Raw genomic sequence first — 21,782 nt, 5'->3', positions numbered from 1 at the left:
GAGAACTAAGTCAGTAGAGAACACACTGGCTAGCAAAGAATCTCTTGAAGTTGGATTACACAGTATTCACATGTCAACTAGGTCTAGAGCTTTATTAGACAAGTGAGGATCCACTGTTTCTTTAATGTTGGATGCTCGGTATTTACTGCAGCAGTCCAATAAATGATCATTCTTGTTCCAAATTCAAAAGACATTCTCATATCCAGGAACATGGAAGACGAACATCCACTAATGAGAAATGAGATTGACCAGTCTTAACTTTAGCCAAAATCCAAATGACCTAATTTTGTTTGAAGTATTAGCAGGTTGAGCTTCCTGTGAAATACACTGACTGATATATATGAGAATGTAAACAAGCTACATGAAGTAAGTGGTTCAGAGCAAAGAATGGGAAATTAATTAGGCAAAATCTAGTCCTACTTAACATCAAAAGCACTGAGGAAAGGAGAGGGCAAGATGACCGCCGACTGACTTCGGTGAGAGCAGCGCCCGTCTCTCACTCTCCCTGAGGCACGTTGAAATATGGAATAACATGGTTTTGTGGACTTACCACTTGATCTGCCTGGTTTGGGTTCTCGTGTGCTGAGACCGGAGAATCGTGGACAGTCCATTCGGTGGACCCTCCGGCTGATTGCTCTGCGGCAACGGAGGCTGTGTAGACACCTGCAGCAAAGCATGGCTCCTAAGACAAGCAGAGCGGCTAAAGAAGCAAAAGAGCCCAAAGAGATTGTGAAGGACTCAGTAATGGACACAGCGCAAGGATCGAGTCAGGGGTGGGGACGGGGCAACACAAGGAAGGACAGTGCGACGAGACCGGAAGAAGCTGGCGTGGTGGGCGGCACTCGTCTCCGCACTGCCACAGCTGTCATGGAGGGCTCCCTACGGCAACCGACCGTAGCTGAGGTATTCAGGGCAAAAACAGCCTTGAACATTGTCTCTGGTGCCCCAGGGGTTCAGAAGGACCCCGGACTCATGGAGGTGGATTCAGGTGACATCGGCCAGGACGTTGCAGGCAAAACAGTTACCGAGGCGGTGTTTGGGGAGACGGACTCGCGTCAACGCACTCTCCTACCTCAGCCTGTTTCTCTTACTGGGACAACTACAGAACCTGGACCGGAGTCAGATGTTGGTCGGAGTCAGGAAACTGAAAATAATCTATAGGGAAAGGAAAGTGCTGAGTGCTCCACGGCGGGATTGCAGGCACAGGCATCTGGTGTGATGGCTAAGACTCCGAGTAGGGAGAAAAGCCTTAGGGATACCGGGGGGTGTTCTCCCCCGGCTAATGTCAGCACACTGCCCAGGGAGACAGTGTTTTGTGAGCCTGCTTCCATAGAGACTGGCAATAGTAATGGCACTTTGTTAAATCTTGATATGTCAACAGCTCTAATAGCGGATAGACAGTTGGAGGCTCATTTTGATGCACAGTCTGTAATGGTGGAGAACGACGGGGGCAATGCTAGCACTGAGTTTATTGGACATAACAATCAGATTATAACATCACTATGGTCTCGTGTCCCCTTATTATCCCCAGATGGGGATAAGTTCTACTCTCTAAATGATGATTCCGAGTCATCTGAGCTCAGTGAGCTCGAAACTTCAGACGAGACTGTTTCAGGGGAATCGTCTGCTACACAGAAAACACAACGTACTAGATTCACTAATTCAAAGCGGCAGGCTAAGGCTAAAGCTAGAGCCTCAAAATCAGATTCTGCCACAGCTCGTAAACTCGAATGGGATTATTCTGCGACAACACTGAGTACGAATCTGGTTTGTGGATCTAACTCAGCAAATGTAGTACATGGTGGTTCTAGTGGCCCTAATAACCCAGAATCTGTGGCTCCCTCACCAACTCTGGAGCTACTGTACACTACCCTTAAGCAGATGCAAGGGGAGGCTAGACAGGAGAGCAGAAGATCGTTACAGGCCACTAAAAAACTGCAAGGGGTTATCCTCAAAGTTAACCAGCTGTGCACCGATATGACCGAACGGGTAACACAAGTTGAAAAAAGAACCACTGCCGTGGAGGTAGAAGTTAATAAGCTACAGTCATTTAAAGAATCCCAGGAAAAGCAGTCTCTGGATGTTTGTTGGAAGCTTGAAGATTTTGAAAACAAGCAACGCCGAAATAATGTGCGGTTAATTGGCCTGGCAGAAAACGTGGAGGGGGAGAACATCATGGCCTTAATTGTCTCTCTGTTGAAAGGTGCCTTTCCCTACCTTGCCCACTGGAACTGGGAGATGAAAATTCAGCAGGCTCATCGCTTCCCATTGTCCAGGTGAACTAACGCTAATAGTCAGGGGGAGCGACCAAGAGCCATTTTGATATTTTCTACTAAGGCAGGCCATAATAGACCTGACTCAAAGCGGACCTTTGAGGGGCACACCTTTTTCACTCGGCCTGATTTCTGACACACTACGGTCGAGCGGAGGTGGAGACTCCGGCAGATGATAACTTCATTTCAGGGGGTGGGCTGTGAAGCCTTTTTGTTATTTCCCTCACGGCTCAAGGTTATCTTGAATGGGAGGGTTAGAATGTTCTTCTCTGAAACCAAGGCACAAGAATACTTGACTGAACTCAAGGCGGCCAGGGGGCAGACTGATACAGACTGTATGACACAAGGGGGCTCAACTACTGCTGATTAACTCCGGATATTGATGTAAATTTCTGGGATATGATGTATATAGCCACTTCTGGTTTAATTAATTGTTTTCCGGGTAGGTGACTTGGTCTTGTTTAGATAGGCATAAGGGGGTGAGTCCACTAGGGTTTATGGGTTGGGGGGGGGTCAGGGGGGGGGGGGAGGACTGGCGCTGCTTGAGTTGTTAGATCGGCTGCCATACATAGGTCATGTTTGTAAGGGTTGTAGGGGGGTGGGGATGGGGTAGAGGGGGGTGGGGGTGGGGTAGAGGGGGGTGATGGGTAAGGGGTCAGCACAACATGACACAGCACAACGTGTGAGGGGAGGTATGGAGATGAACTTTGGGAATCAAAACGCGAGGAGAATGAGTCTTGTAAGTTTTGTAAGAATAAGATGAAGCTTTGACGTATTAAAAGGTGATAGGATGATGGTGGTTTTTGGAAGGGATTGGGGAAGCATAACATAATGAGTCTACAAATAGCGTCAGTTAACGTTTGTGGGGTAAATGATCAAAGTAAAAGGCAAAGGGCGGCAATTCTGTTTAAATCTCTACGTATCGATATACTCTGTGTCCAAGAAACTCACATAGAAGGTTTGAGAGGTTGTATCTTGGAACAGCTAGGATATAAGCTTTTGGTGAATACCAAACATGGTACCCGCACAAGAGGGGTAGCAATCCTAACAGGAGTGATGTAAAGGTTACAAGAAAGGCAGCTGATCAATGGGGCCTGTGGGCTATGGCTGAATGCTCAGTGGGAGGTGAAAAACTCACAATTTGCTCAGTATATGGGTAAACTGGTGATGATCCTGATGTTCTTGAATTCCTGGACGTAGAATTTGCAATGTGGCCCATGCCGGTGATAATGTGCAGGGATCTTAACATTAATGGACTGGGGTTCAGTGGGGTACCTCGGGAGGTAGATATTTGTGCAGGAAAAGAAGGGTCTCTGTAGCTCTTACAAATCTGATTAGGAATAATGGTTTTACAGATGCATGGGTTTATTTGAAACCCAATGACCCAGGTAGCACTTTTTTCTCAGCACCGCATAAGGCTATTTCATGACTTGATTATTTTTTTGTGTCACACCAGTTTATCTCTAATCTTAGGATAGAGAAGTATCCCCGGATACTTTCGGATCATAACCCATTAGTTCTCACAGTCACCTTCACTGGGAGGTTAGGCAAATCCGGGGGTGGACGTTTGAACGAAGGCTCTTACACGATCCAGATTATGTGCCTCATATGAAGGGGTGGATCAAGGAATTCTGGGATTTTAATCAGGAGAGCGCAAGTATAGGGATAGTCTGGGACGCTTTTAAAGCAGGGGTCAGAGGGGAAACAATGAGTTGTAGTATGCACCGTCTAAGGAAGGAGGCACAACACGAGGAAGCAGTTAGAAAATGCTGACTAAACTAGAAGAGGAGCTGGCTTTGGCTGTCAATATGGGCAGACCAACGGAGGATATAATCATACAGCTGGCTCTAAATAAGGCTGAAGTGGGAGAGCGGATGGCTGTTAAAGCTGCAGAAACTTTTTGGGCAAAAAGACAGCACTGCCATGAGAACAGCGAGCGGGTGGGGCATACCCTGGCTGTGAGATTAAGACAAAAAACTGCTGCAGGAGAGATAACTGAAATATTGGATGCTAATGGGAACATAGTAGTTGAGTCCCAGGGGATCCGGGAGGTTTTTCGACAATACTATCAACAGCTCTATTGTAATGAACCCTCGGAGGCGCCGATTTTAATGCAAGAGTATCTAGATAAAATACCCCTGCAGCGGGCCGATCCAACAAATAGGGAGGCACTCGAGATCATCTTGTCACAAGAGAAAATAATGGGTGCTTTGCAAAATTTAGCATCTAGCAAGGCTGATGGTCCTGACCAGATCCCTTTAGAGATTTATAAAACTTTTGCAGATATAATTGGACCTGATCTGATCGAGGTTATTCGGCAAGCTCAAAGGGGTGGACCTGCACTGGAGTCATGGGCCGGGCAGACATATTCATTTTTTCTTAAAAAGACAAACCAACGAGGGAGCCAGGCTCATACAGGCCAATAACTCTTTTAAACAGTGATGTTAAAATCTTCTCAAAGGCTATGGCAACTAGGCTAAATCGTATTATGAGGAGAACAATCCACCCCTGCCAACATGGGTTTATAATCGCCGGGGGGACAAGGCAGCATGTCCGCCGAGTAATAACACTCTTTGATGGAGCAGAGATCTCAGGGGACCCTATGGCCGCTCTGTTATTGGATGCTGAGAAGGCATTAGATAGGGTCTCCTGGGATTTTCTGTGGGAGACTCTGAAATGGTTTGGCCTAGGGGAGGGATTTATAAAACCCATCCAGGTATTGTATAAGGCACCCACAGCTTGTCTAAGGTTAAATTGTGGTTACACGGCACATTTTTTTATCAAGCGTGGAACAAGGCAGAGGTGCCCATGCTCACCCCTGTTATTTGCGATATATATCGACCCCCTAATCCGACTATTTGAGGCTAACAACGGAATTTAGCCTATTGAATGTCAGGGCTTGTAAATCTAAAGTATTGGCCTATGCGGACGATGTTGCTATCGTCACGGCAAATCCTTCTGTTGCACTTATGGTGGTGGAGGCTGTAGCCCTGGAATTCGGCAGATTCTCTGGGTATGCACTAAATAAAGCTAAAACTCAAATCATTAAGAACAGGCATGCTATTTTGGCTGACCCACGAGTAACTGAATCAGCAGTGTATCTAGGTATTATGCCGGAATTGGGGAGTTTGGTTGCTAGGAACATTGATCTGGTAATTAGAAAGGCGAGAACTGACTTTGGTAGAATTAACAATCTACACATGTCATTAGTGGGCTGCTGTAATTTGGTGAAGATGATGTTTTTACCAAAAATCCTCTACTTGTTTAGGGCAATACCGATAGAATTCGGGAAACATTGGTTTGTAACACTTGAGAACATAGTGAACCAATTCATTTGGTCGCATGGGAAAACTAGGAGGGCTCTTAGGTTTATGTAACTCCAACGGGAACGGGGCGGGTTTGCCGTTCCTGATTTTACAACTTATTACTGGGCAGCAGCTCTCCAGTATATGAGTATATTATTTGGTGCATCCCACGGCAACTCTGATGAGGAAACAGGGCTCCCTGATGTATATAAGTTGTTGCTCGGGGATCATGCTGAGAATTGCTTTATGAAATTTAGTGAGCCCAGTTATTATAAGAAGACGACATTTAAGACTCTTTTGGCTGCCATCAAAATCTGGGCGGCACTTAAAAAAAAGATTGGTCCTGGGCGGATTAATTACTATACCCAGCTTTATAAAAACCCCATGCTCCCCGAAATATTTTTGGATGGGATCATGGCAGAATGTAAAGGTGCACCCCCAACAATTTGGGGTGTGTCCCCCAGGCACTGGTGGTGGTCCTCCGGGGAGGCTTCTGATTGTTAAATAAGTTCGTCACAAGTTCGTGATTTTTCAGAGAAATCTTTACTGATTTTTCTATTGCTTCATAGAAATTGAAGGTTACATTTTCAATCCATAGACAGAATCGTCTGCTCTTCGATCACATATTGATTATTATTCCCAATGCATTTCGGCATGCTTGCCTTCATCAGGGGAAATCGGGTGTGAGAAGCATCGACGCGTGGAATCAATGGCAGAATGGTCAGAGAGGGGGTCCGGAAGGTTGGGGATTTATTACAGAAGGAAGGCTTTCGCCAGTTTTGTGACATGCAGTCGGAGTATGGGCTGGATAGTGGTAATTTTTTTAAATTTTTGCAGCTGCGATATTTTTTTAGTAAGAAGGTTGGGGGGTTTAATGGGTTTAGCAGAATCAAAGTCATAGATACTATCAGAGACAGCAGGAAGGGTGCTATCAGGTTATTATATGCTGAACTGGTCGCATTGAAGCAAGATGACTTGGCTAAATATGCGGGAAAATGGATGGAACGGGTGGGTGCCGAACCAGAAAGGTTCCTTGATTCTCTAGAATTAGGGCAGACAGTTATGTTCTTGGCAGGACTTCAAGCACAGCACTATAAGACTGTCTTTGCACTTTATTATACCCCGGCGTGAATTGCACAGTGGGCTGGTTCGGCAGGAACTAGCTGTCCGCGGTGCGAGGCACCTGCAGCTGATCTCATACACATGTTTGCATCTTGCTCATGCCTTGAAAACCTGCTAGACTCTATTAGGAAGTTCCTTGCCTTGTCATTAGGGCTGAAGGCTACACAAACCCCTCCTCTGATCTTGCTTGGAGTTAGCAGTGGCGACGTGCAAGATCCGGCTTATCAATTCCTCTTTATGGCTATGGCCATAGTGCGGATAAGTATTGCTTCTGCCTGGCTTGATCCGGTCCCCCCAACATTTCAGCAGTGGTTGTCACGATTACTTTCAATGTTTACTCTGGAAAGAGCTATTTATGAGAGAAAGGGTAAAAAGGCGAGACTTCTGGGTCGACGTATTTGGGCCTCTTTAGTGAGATGGAAGGACTCACAGGAAGCTAATTAGCCGCGGATTACATGCTGAGAGGGACTAGAGAAGCTATCCGGTGTGACATTAGTCAGTTAACGCTTTACATTTTGTAGGTAGCTACCTGTTTCATGGCAGAGCCCTGTCTAATCTAATTTTCGGATTATTTTACTGAATTGACGTCTAACTGCTTATCATTGTTTGTCTTTTTTTTAATATTGATTTTCAAACGGAGCAGGAGAGTTCAAATGCTCATCTTCCTAATTATTATTTGATTGCTAAAAAAAAATAAAACTTGGATGGAACCTCACTGTTTAACATGTTTTATGAGTTTGTGCTGATTATTTAAAAAAAATTAAAAACCTGAATAAAAAGAATTAAAAAGAAAAAGAAAAAAAAGCACTGAGGAAAGACAAGTATACACCTCGTTCAGGAAGTAACTCCTTAACACCACTAATTAGAAAAATGGAATATGGTCTATGGCTACAAAAGTGGCTGTAATACTAATGAAATGGATGACCCTCATTGTATTCTGTGCTTTGGCAAGTGGACACCACAGCCAGAAAAGAAGTCATTGGAACAAAAGTATAAACTAGACATGTGATCGTTTTGCTCCAATGTAGATAAGTCTTGTATAATCTCTTTTTCCACTCAACACTGTACTCTACTCTCTAGTACCCACAAGCCAGTGGTCAACGTGCTTTACTACATAATCTTCAATATTCTCTAACCAAGTAACTTGTTCATGCAACAACTGGATGGGCAGATGCATAGATACCAACCTTTAAAACACCTTAAAGTAGGTGGATGTTAGACCTGGCATCCATGGCGTGGTTTTCCCTGACTTTTTGCCTTCTGACCTCCTGTTTTGTTGATTTAAGTTTGGCTAGCTTTAGGACTCTGGGCACTTTACTACTGCTAACCAGTGCTAAGATGCTTGTGCTCTCTGCTTTAAATGTGGCAACATTGGCTTATCCACAATTGGCACATTTAATATACTTATTAGTCCTTAGTGAAGTGCACTCCATGTGCCCAGGGCCTGTTAATTAAATGATACTAGTGGGTCTACCAAAACCAACACTGGAGGTGGGCCAAAAGCAGTAAAGCTAGGCCGCTAATCTGATATAACAACAAAACTGCTAATACTGCAACTAAACTTCAATCTCAACTTTTTTTATGAGAACACATTTTGAGATGAAACAAAAAATGTAGAAGATATTCGTTATCTTTGAATTAATCAAAATGTTTTTTTATTTTTCAATTATTTTAAGCTTCCATTTAAAAGAACGATTTGAAACTTCAGTCGTCTATTAATGACTAATTTTAAGGAATTTTCTTCACACCATTCAGTGAAACATATCAATCATACTTGTCAGACATCCCATTCATTCATAAAGTGTTATTGTGCGCATACATTCCTGACACGTTCTAAACAAACAAACATATACTACAATAACTGAATAAACAAACAATCGAATCTTTCTAATTGGACCACAGAAAGAATTGTTTAACAAATTAATCTCAAAAGTTGTTTCATTTTTAGGTTATTCAAAATTTCTTGTGGTCTCTTGACAAGGTATACGCGTTTCGAGACCCATTCTTTTCTGGGACTCTCATCAGGACCTGTAAGTTAAAAACAGAGCCATTTTTCAGTAAGATTGAGACCCCTCTCTCTTATATGCAATTGTGTGCCTCTTATGAATAGAATTTACCTCTGATTGGGACTTGTTACGATCAGCCGATCTAATGAAGAATATTACCTGGGTGAAAAAAGTTGAAAGAAGAGGTGTAGCTACGCGCTGAAGCAGTATATTGCGTCTTCACTCATAATCAAACATACAATTATTGGCTTACTTGTAAAAATTCCGTTGTAGGATCAGGAGGGAGTAAGCAGTGAAACTGACAGGAGGTCTTTGTTTTGACGAGAAATTAGCTGGTCTGGTGGCGTCTAAAGGAAAGGTATGGGAAGCACCTAGTTCCTGTGTAAGTGCTAGCAGTTATATAGGTTTCTAAGTATGTAAAGGAGGCATCGTACCTTGGTATTTGGTGAAGAGTTGGTGGTGGTCTCCTTTCTACTCGAGCTGCACCAATCTTCAAGATCTTTTTAGGGCTAAGAGGAATTGGAGTGACATTAGTGGGCTGCTTTTTAGATCGTTGCAAAGAAGTTTAGAAAAAACGACTCGAACCGACCTGTGTGCTTGCTTCGTCTTTCGCGGTATTGGAATGGTGGTGGAATCGGCATAGGTCACGTGATGGAGAGTAATCAAGTGTTGATGTTAATATACATAGAAGTCAAGGACGGACTCTCCGTAGTGCGGCAGTTTTTTAAGAAATTGCTTTGTTTGGTTTATTGAAAAGCAGAAATGAACATTAAATGAATTCACAATTCTTTGGTATACTTCTTAGGGACTTTTTAAACATACTTGCGCGTGAATAGACGTAAGTGAGGTAGTAATAAAATTTGTGTCTGGGTCTTTGTACTGTGGAGACGCCACAAATTCAAAGCTAGTCTGGTAATATGAAGTGTAAATATAAATGCTTGAACTGAGCCACTATGTGTTAGTCAAAGCGAGAACGCGCTTTGAGATGAAAAATTAATTAATGATTGCGAAGATCAGAATGTTAAGTCCGGTTTTTTGCTTACAATTTATCCAATTTCGAAAGCTCATTGAGACCATTGGTCTGGCAACGTAATATGTAAAAATGAATGCTTGAACTAAGCCACTATGTGTTATACAATGCGGATTTGTTGTTTACAATTTATACAATTCCGAAAGCTCATTGAGGCCATTGGTCACAGTGTCGAATTTCAGTATCAGCATTGCTTCTTTTTTTGATAGTTTAAGTTCCAAATTGCCACCTCTTTCGTCTTGTTCAACTTTAGCAATAACTGTCCATTTTAAATCCTTAGTTAGATGGTTTTTGCTCATCCAGTGGTTGACTAATGGAGCTGTTTGCACCTTTGTATTAATGCGTGATTTATGTTGGGACACTCTTATTCGAATTTCTTGGGTGGTTTTTCCTATATATAATAGATTACAAGGGCAACGTATTCCATAGACTACAAATTTGCTTTTGCAGTTGGTAAAAGAATCGTGTTTCCAAAAGATGGAGTTGTATTCAAAGAGTGTTCCTTCTTCTGTGGAATCGCAGCAAATACAGGTTCCCCATTTATGGTGACCTCGGACTGGCTGAAGTCCTACATAATCTCGTATAGAGATTTGTTTTTCTTTCGGCATTGCTGCTCGCTCAATTTGATTGGCAATATTTCGATCTTTTTTAAAGGCAAAGAGTGGATTTTGATTAAAAGAGTGGTCTAGATTTTTTATCAAGTGCCAATTCTGAATGATGACTTTTTTTAGAAGACTTGAATTTGGACAAAATGTGGAGACACAAACGGTCCTTTCAAGTGGTGTCTTTTCTGTCTTTTTAAGTAATTCTTCTCTTGGGAACCACCAAGCTCTTTTTAACGCTTTTTTCAGAAGTTTCCTTGGGTAGCCTCTTTTCTTTAAGTTTTCAAGTAAGGTCATAGCATGATGCATATATTCGTCCTTGAATTGGCAGTTGCGTCTAATGCGCAGAAATTGCCCCATTGGAAGATTTTCTCTTAAATTCCTTGGGTGGTTGCTTGTGAAATGTAGCGTTTTATTTCGGTCTGTGGGCTTTTTAAAGATGGTGGTTGCCAGAGTATTGTCTGATGGGTAAACCTCAACATCTAAAAAAGGGATCCTTGTCCTTTATTCAGGCTGAATTTAATATCTTCAGTTCGATTGTTTAGCCAATGATGGAATATGGTGAGATTGTCTTCTGTTCCAGTCCATGTCATGAACACATCGTCGATGTAGCGAGTCCATTTACCAATAAATTGAACAAAAGGATTGTTATTGTAAATTAATTTCTCTTCATATTTGGCCATGTAAAGAACCGCTAACTCTGGTGCAAAGGGACAACCCATTGCTACTCCTTTGATTTGGAAGTAGAACTGGCCATTAAAGTTGAAATAATTCTTCTTTAATGCAAAACTTGCTATTGCATGATAAATTCCGTTGGAACATTTGGATTGGATCTGTTTTGTAGATATGATTAAATTACTGAGAGGCCTTCGTCTTGAGGTATCTGTGTGTATAAAGAGACGACATCAAGTGTGACCAAATGATGTAGATCCTGTTCGAATTTTCTGGATGTCAGTTTATTGATGAAGTCTGTGGTGTCATGTAAAAAAGATGGTATTTCGAAGATGAATGGTTTCAGAAAATAATCAACAAATTTGGAGATTGGTTCCAGCAAGGAATCGCAGCCGGAAATGATGGGTCTTCCTGGTGGTGATGTTATGTTTTTATGTATCTTCGGGAGTACATAAAACAGAGGAGTCCTCGGATTTTAATTTTTTAGGAACTCATATTCTTTTTTCGAAAGATATCCTTGTTCTAACCCTTTGTCTATTATTAGGAATAGTATATTTTGTAGTTCAGAAGTTGGATCTTTGTTGATTTTTCGGTAACATTCTATATCGTCCAGCTGTCTATTGACTTCAGTAATGTAGTCTGATTTGTCCAATATTACTATCGAACCCGCTTTGTCGGCCTGCTTGATTATTATAGAATGATCATATTGAAGATTAGATAAGGCCTCTATTTTTGGTTTTGTCGTGTTAAATTTCACCCATTTTTTGTTTTGTTCCATTCCTGCTATTGCTGAAAGGATGGTTTTTTCAAAGATGACTACTTCCTTCGGAATTTTATTGGCAGGTGGACAAAATGAGGATTTATTTCTCAAGCCAGTGTCATCAATGATTTCTGTGTATGGGTTTGAAATGAAAAAAGTTTTTAACCTAATTTTACGACAAAATTCAATGATCTCTGTTTTTAATCTAACAAAGTCCGTGTATTTTGAGGGAACAAATGAGAGTCCTTTCTCTAAAATACTCTGTTCGTCTTTGGTTAATTGTCTCTTTGATAAATTGTAGACCAGTGATGTTCCTAGCTCTTGTAGTTCTGACGACGATTGGACATTTCCCATGGTTGAGTGTTGAATCGTACTCTGCCTCGTGATCGTTGTTGGCCTCTCCCTAAAAAAGGAGTTTGTTGTTGTGGTTGTTGGAAGTTAGCTCGTTGGTTAGAGTTTTTATATCTGTTGTCTGTATCCCCTTCGCTACCACTTGAAGAAGATGATGTCTCTGAAAATGTAATGAAATTCTTAGAAGACCTTCCTTGATATGTAGATAAGTATCTGCGGGATTCAGTTTGTAAATAAAAATCGGTTTATAGATAAGGATATACTTTAGTCAATGAAAAGTTTCTTTTGTCTTTGTCAAATTTATTGCTTTTTTGGTTTACAGTGTAGTCTTTAAATTCAGCAATTTCTTTTTCGACTTTTTCCAATAGCGCTTTTGCATCTGTGATTGACTGATTTGTCTTTATTTCAGATTCTAAAGCTTCAATTTCCTCAAGTTGTTGTTTAGATATCCGTTGAGCAGTTTCCACTGTCAGGACCATGAGGTCTCTGCTGCATTTAGTCTCAATTAGGCTATAGCCTTTTTTGTAGAGTGGATCCTCGGTAAAGATTACCGGAATGTTTTTAATTTTTAGTCCACTTGGGATAGTGCCTGTTTTTAGGTGTTGAATCAAAAAGTGTCCATGTAAGTCTGTTCTTATTTGTTTCTTTTTAAGTCTTAAAAGTTTGTCTGATTCATTTTGATTTTTTGCTGAAGATCTTAATGAGGCAGATGCAAAAAGGGGGGGGGGCATCTAATAAGTTTTTAATATGTTCTTCGCTATATGCAAAGGTATCATTTTCAGTCATTCTCTCAAGCAAACTGTGAATAGGTGTAGAAGTCTTAAAGGTGACTGTATCCTATGAGGGAAGTGACTATTACTTTTAATACTGCTGTGAAACGTAATAGTCACATTTTGATTAAGTCAAAGATAACGAAGATCTTCTACATTTTTTGTTTCATCTCAAAATGTGTTCTCATAAAAAAAGTTGAGATTGAATTTTAGTTGCAGTATTAGCAGTTTTGTTATATCAGACTAGTGGATCTACAGCATTAATTAAGTAGCCCCTCTAAACATCTCTCAGGCCTGCCATTGCAGAGCCTGTGTGGGCGGTTTTAAACTGTCATGTCAACCTGGCAAGTTAACCCTCTTGCCAGGCTCAAACCTTCCTTTTTAACGCATATATGGTATCCCTGTAGTAAGCCCTGAGCAGCCCCAAGGGCAAGGCACAGGGTGTTTAAAAAGTTGGACATTTACTTTTAAGTTTTACGTGTCTTGATAATGTAAACCTCTTCAATTAGCTTTTTACTACTGCAAGGCCTATCTCTCTCATTCGTAAAAATTGGCATTACCTAATGACACTTTACAAGTGTAATTTCCAATTGGGAAAATATGGACTTTTCAAGTTTGGTATCTCTAGACTCACAATTTAAAATCACAACTTATGGTAAAGTTGGATATTATATTGCAAATCTGAAAATACCTCTTTTAGAAAGTTGGCATTATTTTACTTTAATCATTCTGCGCCTTCTGCCTTCACAACTGGGGTGGGAGGCAGCTAGCCTTTGTGCATTCCTTCCAGATAGCCACATACAAAGGGAGCTTAGGTGTGACTGATGGATCATACACATCCTGATGGTCCATCCTGGGCAGGATTGGAGAGAGGAGCTGCCACACCTGAATAGGCTGTGCCTATCCCCACACATAGGGCTGCATACCCCCCTGTAGACCCCCCTGTAGTGAGTTTGGGGCCAGGGCAGGAAGAGCAGGAACTATGTGCACTTCAAAAGTGTCTCTTTGAAGACTCCCCCACTTCAAAGGCACAAATGGGTAAAAGTACTGGACTTCATATACCACCATGTCAGTACACTTCTGGACCTGAGGATACTCTGACAGGAAGAAGGACTGATGTGCTGCTGAAAGGACGGTCACTCTGCTGGATCTTGCTGGACTCCTGCTCTGCTGTGTCTGCCCTGTTGCTTGCTGCCCTCCTTGCCTGGGAGTGAGAGGGACTGGACCTGCATCTCTACACTACAGAACAAAAGTGACTCCAAGGGCTTGCTGGCTTCAATCAATCAATCATATGTAGAGCACGGCAAATCACCCGTGAGGGTCTCAAGGCACTGGAGATGATGACCGTTAGCTGCTGCATGGTGGTTCATCTCGTTCAAACATCCAGGTCTTGAGATCTCTCCTGAATTGCTAGAGTGATGGGGCGGTACTGAGGAACAGGTGAAGGTTGTTCCATGCCTTGGCCATATGGTACGAAAAAGAATGACCTCCGCTGTTGGATCGGCAGATTCAGGGGGTGACTTCAAGGAAGAAGGAGGTAGATCTGAAGTGTCAGGTCAGCTGGTGGATGGTCTGGTGTGCGTTGATGTATGCTGGTCCTTCATTGTGCAGGACTTTATAGGCATGGGTCAGCATCTGAAACTGGCATCTTTTCTGGATCGGGAGCCAGTGTAGATTCTTGAGGTGGGGTATGATGTGGGTCCTTCTGGGGAGGTCGAGGATGAGTTTTGCTACTGAGCTTTGGATTGTCTGAAGTCTCTTTCAGAGGTGTGCGTGATTGCTATGTAGAGTGTGTTTCCATAGTCTAGTCTGCTGGTGATAAGAACCTGCATAACAGCCATTCTGGTGTTGATTGAGAGCCACCTGAAAATCTTGTGGTGCATGCGAAGGGTGTGGAAGCAGGCAGATGAGACTCCATTGACCTGCCTCTTAATGGATAGCTTACTGTCCTGGATTATGCTGAGGTTGCAGGCATCGTCTGACGGGGCAGGAGGTGGGCCGAGTTCCATGGACCACCATGTATCATTCCGTGGAGAAGGGTTGTACCGTAGATGAGGACATCAGTCTTGTCCGTCTTGAGTTTGAGACTGTTGTCCTTCATTCAAGCAGCGACGTTCAATATGTGGAAGTTGACTCTGGTGGTAGGGGCTCTTTGGACAATGAGAGGAGAAGCTGGGTGTTATCAACACAGGAGTTGATGTTGAGTCCGCATGATCTTATGGTGTCAGCCGGGGGGGAGACGGTCATGTAGACATTGAAGAGAGTGGGGCTGAGGGACCATCCTTGGGGTACTTTACAGATGATTTCCTTGTGTTCCAAGGTGAATGGTGGGAGGTGGATCCTCTGAGTTCTGCCGGTGAGGTATGAGGCGATCCATCTGAGGGCTTCTCTCTGGATTCTGATGTGTGGAGTCTGTTGATCAGGATGTGATGGGATACAGTACCGATGGCGACTGAAAGGTCCAGGAGAATGAGGCCTACTATTCTTCGTGGTCAAGTATTTTCCTGATGTCGTCGGTGGCTGCAATCAGTGCTTTCTCAGTGCTGAGGTTGGCTCCAAATCTGGATTGGGAGGGGTCCAGGAGGTTGTGGGGTTCTAGGTGTTGGGTGAGTTACAGGTTGATCGCTTTCTCAAGGACCTTTGCTGGGTAGGAACGTAGGGAGATATACTGGTAGTTCTTAAGTTCTTCTGGGTCAGTGGAGGGTTTTTTCAGGAGGGGCCTTACTTCAGTGTATTTTCAGTCTTCAGGGAAGGAGGCCAAGGTGATGGAGGTGTTCAGGGCTTTCCTGATTTTGTCTTCAATTGTATTGCTTCCGAGATTGAAGACGTGGTGGGGCAAGGATTCGTGGGTGCTGCTGAGTGAATGGAGTTCATGATGGAGATAGTGTCTTACATGGTGAGTAGGTTCCAGTGGGTGAGCACGTGTTCGAGGTTTGTGTTCGTGGGTGTGAGGTGGTTGATTTTATCGGTGGCGGGGGGTTGGGGTTCGAAGTTTGCGTAGATGTCTGAGATCTTGTCATTGAAGAAGTCCACTAGGGTGCTGTATAGTTCTTAGGAAGGTTTAATCGCATTTGTGGTGGTGGTGGGATTGGAGAACTCCTTCACGATGAAGAAGAGTTCCTTTGTGCTGGCCTTGATGCGGTCTACTATGGCGTTCTCCTTTGTTATTTTCAGGAGGCGGTGGCACTGGTTGAGTGCTGTCTTAAAGGTGATGTGGTCTTCCTATGCCACTGTGCCACTTCCTTTCTAGTTGCTTGCAGTTGCACTTGGTAGATCTAAGTTCTTCAGTGAACTAGCTGGCTCTTTTGGTTTGTCCTTTTGGGTTGGCTGTCTTGGTGGGGGCAATAGTGTCTGACCATTCTGTGTTCCACTGGGAGAAGGTTTTTGCTGCTTGTTCTGGGTTAGGTGTTGGGTCTGGAAGGTGGGAGATGAGAGCAGAGGTCTTCTGATATATTTTTTCAGTCTTGGCGCGTGGAGCTGCGGGGTGCAGAGCCGGTGTTAGTGCATCCCGAGATGGTGAAGTGGATGCTGTAACGAACGGTCCATGTCAGCTGTGTGGTGTGGCTGTACTTGACTCTGTTGCTGGAGATGAAGAGGGATCAAGTGTTTGTCATGCGATGTGGTTGGGGTCGGTGACCAGTTGCTCGAGTCTGATGTTGCTCATGCTTTTCAGGTTTTGACTGCGTTGGTGTTGCTGGTGGAAGTTGAGGTCCCTTAGGAAGATGTAGTGCATGGAGTCAATTGTGATCGGGGCGATAAGGTCCAGTATGGTGTTGCATAAGCTGGGGCGTGGCCCTGGAGGTCTGTAGGTGAGGGTGTCTCTGATGGTATTTGTTCCATCCGTGTGGAGTTGGAAGTTGAGATGTTGACAATTCCAACACCGGGTATTATCTTGTAGCCTGCGAGGATGGCGTTAGCAATGTTTGGTGCAGATGTGAGGTTCAGCCAGGTCTCTGTGAGGAAGAGGAGGTCCAGGGTGAGGTATGAGATCGTGTCCCAGATCTCTTTGGCATGTCTTCTGAGTCATCTTGCATTGAGTAGTATGCACCGGAGGTTGCCTTCGGTAGTGTAGGTTAACATGGTGGGCGAGGTCCTGTCTCTGATGTTGTTGGATGCTTTGGTGCAGCAGTGTTGGCAGGAGAATGGTTCTCTGGTTGTGTGTGGGGATGCATGGCAGCAGCAGTTGCTGATGTGTCCGGGATCCAGGGCTCAAAGTTTGGCGGTGGTGTAGCTGTGTGGGGTGGAAGAGCCAGGGTTCCTGGCACTGGATGTGGTCGAGGTGCAGACGGGCACAGACAGGCTTGCCTTTGGTGTGCCTTTGGTGCATCAGTGGTGCAGCCATACAGCGCCCTCCATAAATGGTCCTGTGAGGTGGAAGGCGCTGTCAAGAGGCGGGAGGGCAGGGAGCGAAAAAATGTCTGGAAAATTGGTGAGAAATGCCCAAAACAGAGCGGCAGTGCAATATCAAGAAACAGTGATGAAACAAGAGTGCAAAACAAAAAGGACCATGAAAAAATAACAATAGATAAATAGAGGACAAAACAGGCTCAAATTAAAGATAAAAGGAAAATGAAGAACTCTCAGTCAAACCGCAGGTTCGAGCAAGGTCACCAGGGCTGCGACAGAGACATGGAGCCAGTTTGCTATCAAGCAGCAGCAGCAGGGGTGCAGCATGCTTGACCAAGCTGGTTGAAGGCTTGCCTCCGATTCTGAAGTCTCAGGGACATCAAAGACTTCCAACAACCCTGCTGCAGCACCTGGACTCAGCCAACTGTGATTCTTGCCCTGCCAAGTAGTGACAATCCAGTCCTGGGCCCTTGAAAGTGGGTTTTCTGTGCAGCAAATAACAAAATACATGCATCGTCGCCGCCGTCGTTGTGCTGGGGGGACAGCTGCATCTCTTTTGGCGCCAAGGATATTGCATTTGCAACTGTGGCTCAATGATGATGCATCGCCTACATCGGAAGTAGCTGCCATATCTCTAATTGCGTGGCTTGAAACCGACGCATTGCATACATTCTGAGGGATCAACGATGACGCATCCCCTCCTCTGCTTCACACATTCTGCCCTATCAATGGAACAACAAGGGTCTTTGTTAAACGATAAATAGGAAACTTATACTAAAGCAGTGAATTCGTATACAAACAAGATATAGTGGACTGACATAAACAAGTTGACCAATTATGACCTCAAAAAGTTGTTTCTATCCATTTATTATTTATTTATAACTCTATACATCTGTTTATGAGCATGTGTACCAGCAATCTCTTCATTTTTACAATATCGTTTCTTTTGACATAAACAATTATTGTTGTGGGTACTATATCAATGCATATCTGGTCAACTGATTACATATTAATACATATATATACAAAGGTAGGATTATTGAGCATGGCTGTTAGATCTACGCGCGTTTCGGCGTTCAGCCTTCTTCAGGTAGCCATGGTTCTTAGTTCCTATGACATAATCAGAAAGGATAACAATAAACTTAATATGTTTGTATACAACAAGTCACTAAAGGGTGACAAGGGTGACAAGGGTCTTTTTCAGCAGAACAAGGTAGTCCCGTTATTCGACCTGCACTCTATTGTGGTCGGCCAGAACTTTTGGATTAGACCTGGACAAGCGCGACCAGATGGCCCTAATAGGTGATTTGTGCTTTTTAACACTATATTTGCAGATATTCTTTTTTGTTTTTGTCTTGTTTTGCTCAACAAATTAAGCTCTATTTGTTGGACCAGGTGTGGCATATATTTGTGTGGTGTTTTCACTGTTTTACTGTATTAAGTGCTGCACAAATACTTTACACATTGCCTCTTAAGTGAAGCCTGACGGCTCTGTGCCAAACCACCAGAGTGTGAGCACAGGTTAATTTAGAAAGTGTGTATCTGACTTACACTGACTAGGATTGTGGTTCCTGCTTGGAAAGGGTGCATACCTCTGCCAACCAGAAACCCAATATCTAACAGTGGAAAATTCCACTAGATAAGAATTTGTCTTCTCAAAGCCTTCAAAGTCATTTATCACTGAATCCTGTTCAAGAGAAAGATGCGAGCAAGGATTTTTTTCAAGTTAGTCAAGTCAGTCAAGCTAGTGGGCATAGAACAATCAATAATCATCACACCATAGCGGTTCAAATCCATACCGCTGGTGCACTGCTTTTTTAATCCTGACAGTAGGCATATCTTTATTAAAATTGTTGTTCTATGCCCACTAGCCAGTTTTAGATTTCACTCACTTTTTCACATCTATTTCACATTATTGATTACTTTGCGCTGCGACCTCACTCATACTCTTGGCTCATCATTGGTGGGTTTAGGATACCCTTTAGACTCCAACAAAGCATCCCAGAGCTCCTCCCTCACAGTGAGGGGGTTGTAGCCCTCAACGGAACTAGGTGTTTCCTTTGGGAGGAGAATCCCTATGATGAAGCATGTCACCTTTGGTGAGTGAAGGATTACATCCTAGAAAGGGATCTGCCCTTGGATGATCTTATGAACTCTTATGTTTATCTTAATACATTCTTTTTGAAGGAGTATCATTGTTATATGATTAGACCCTAAGATTTCTTTGTATTTGCCTGTGTTTTGATATGGCCAGCATGTCAACCAAGGTAATGCCCTGGTTTGTGACCTGCAATGATGCCATACCCTTGGTGTCATAACCCTAGATATGGAATGGGATAACACCTTTCAAGTCCCCTCCGTGTTTGTGAAGGTATCGGATTCCAATAAATTAATCAGGTTTGTTCTGCTTCTACCAAATGTACCATACGATGAGTGGGGCACCCAGCCAGAAAGTGTGAGCCCGGCTAAGATACATCAGATTTGTGGATATAATCATTTTCTATTGCAAACTCCTGCAGGGAGCTTTTGTGTGGAACCTATCATGTGTTGTAATATGCCTTTATGAAAGTATAATCTGAATGGCTCTTTGGACAAGAATAATTGCTTCGGCACAACAGCACCTTATTTAATTTTTTTATTTTACGGAGTTTTATATAGCGCGAACTTGACCCGAAGGTATCGGGTATCAGAGTGCTTTACATAGCACCAGTTACGTTACATGAGGACACATTCATTTTTGTTAGGCATGGGGAGATTAAGTGATTTGCCCAGAATCACAGAATGTTCAGCCTCATTGCTGAGACTCGAACCCGGTTCCCTAGATTCGAGATCGACCTCCCTAGCCGTTAGGCCTACTCCTCTCCCCACCTTATCATGTTAGCTTCTAAAGTACAACTCCTAGTGTAGCAGAGTACCAAGCCTTCCCATCCATTGAGAAAAAATGATTGAGGACAAACACTCACTAGAGGCCTTACATGTGACTCAAAAAAAGAGGCAGGAGCGATGTGAAAATTAATTGCAGATCCTATGATGTGTTTGGAGAATGGACCATCAGAGAGAAGCTTTCTTATCTGTGGCAAATTCCAGCTGGCACAGTCTGGATAATGACTGCTGCCCACTGCTCTGGATCCAGTCATGTCCTTCACAAATGTATCCCATCAAATTTTCAAAATTGAAAGGCCTTTATTAACCCGGTTTTGTAAAGCGCGTATTAATCACCCCTAAGGGTCTCAAGGCGGTGGGGGCCGTCGAGAGATTAAGCCAGCTATTGCCCAGAGTCACAGGGTGCTGGGCTGGGTTGCAGCCAGCGCCAGGGATCGAGCCGTGAGCCCCGCACTCCAGAGTCAGCTGCCCTGACCACTGCGCCACACCTCTCCCCTGGGTCTTACTGGGTCTACTTCTGTTCTGTCAAGCAAAGCTCAGTGCAATGCACAGGGGAAGCCATATCCAACAATGCAATGAAAATGACCAAAGCATTCTTCCACCGGATCATTTTTGGCACAGGCAGGATGGTTGGGGTGGTAAAAAGCTTACCTAGGTTCCATTTAAATGACATTACTTCAGTTCTCCCAGGAGGGTCTTGCCAAGTCCCTTAGAAATGGTGCTACACATGCCCTGTTCTGTTATTGCAGTATGGCAACATGACATAGAGGCAGCATTAAGAGCTGTTTAGTCTATTTAAGTCCACTCAAGTGAAAACTCCAATGACCCTGCAGCATTCCTCTCAGATAGTGATAACTTCTGACTTCCAACATATCCTGGCCTTAGAACATAATAGGAGGTCTTCCTTTTTCTGGCTTTTGAACATAATGGGAGGTCTTTCTTTTTGTAGCCTACGAACATAATGGGAGCTCTTTCTTTTTGTTGTCTTAGAACGTAATGGGAGCTCTTTCTTTTTGTAGCCTTAGAACGTAATGGGAGATCCTTCTTTTTATAGCTTTGACTGTGTTCCAAGAGCGACTACTGAGAAAACTCTCTCCTCTTCACATTAAAACATAGTTTAATTGTGTTAATCCAGCCTGCTATTGGAATTCACCAGATGTTGAGTGTTGCCTCTGATTTCTCTATCCCTTTCAAGATGACAAGGTTGGGGATAATGGTCCAGCTTGAAGGGGTGGCAACTTGTGCTAAAGTTTACTCCCATATCATTACTCGCATGCGTGCCCCGCCTCCCACAAAGATAGGAGCAAACTCCTTCAACCTCTCCAAAAGGACCCTGTGGTCTTATGGTTCATGATAGACACAGCCCAGCTACAATTATATGACACACTTTCCCAAATCATATCAGAAGCCATTGTCTCCAAAGCAAACTCTGCACCACGACCGTGACACAATCCAGATCGCATATCTTTCTAACACTTTGTCCTTCCAATCATCCTACGGCTCTTCATTGGCTCTCTACACTAAAATATTTGTAAAATACATTGATATCTCATTCAATTCTATTTATCGCTGTGTTTGCAAGATCCAGCACTTAATATTTTAACAAATTCTCCAGTACTTTCATGAATCATTCGTCACACATTTTTGTGCTCAGAGGAACC

General features: G+C 43.3%; 1 protein-coding gene across 1 annotated transcript in view; it reads right to left on the bottom strand.

Annotated features, from left to right (window-relative positions):
• Positions 1 to 1,085, bottom strand: part of LOC146822006 (L-gulonolactone oxidase-like) — a 761,975-nt gene extending 760,890 nt beyond the window's left edge. Inside the window, exon 1 of the mRNA XM_085613112.1 lies at positions 551 to 1,085. The gene's annotated coding sequence lies outside the window, so the exon portion shown is untranslated. The remainder of the gene's footprint in view (positions 1 to 550) is intronic.
• Positions 1,086 to 21,782: the final 20,697 nt, after the last annotated feature.

This window comes from Triturus cristatus, chromosome 6 (genome assembly GCF_964204655.1).
Source record: "Triturus cristatus chromosome 6, aTriCri1.1, whole genome shotgun sequence".
In the NCBI taxonomy this organism is placed as follows: Eukaryota; Metazoa; Chordata; class Amphibia; order Caudata; family Salamandridae; genus Triturus; species Triturus cristatus.
This window is presented reverse-complemented; position numbering and strand designations above follow the sequence as displayed.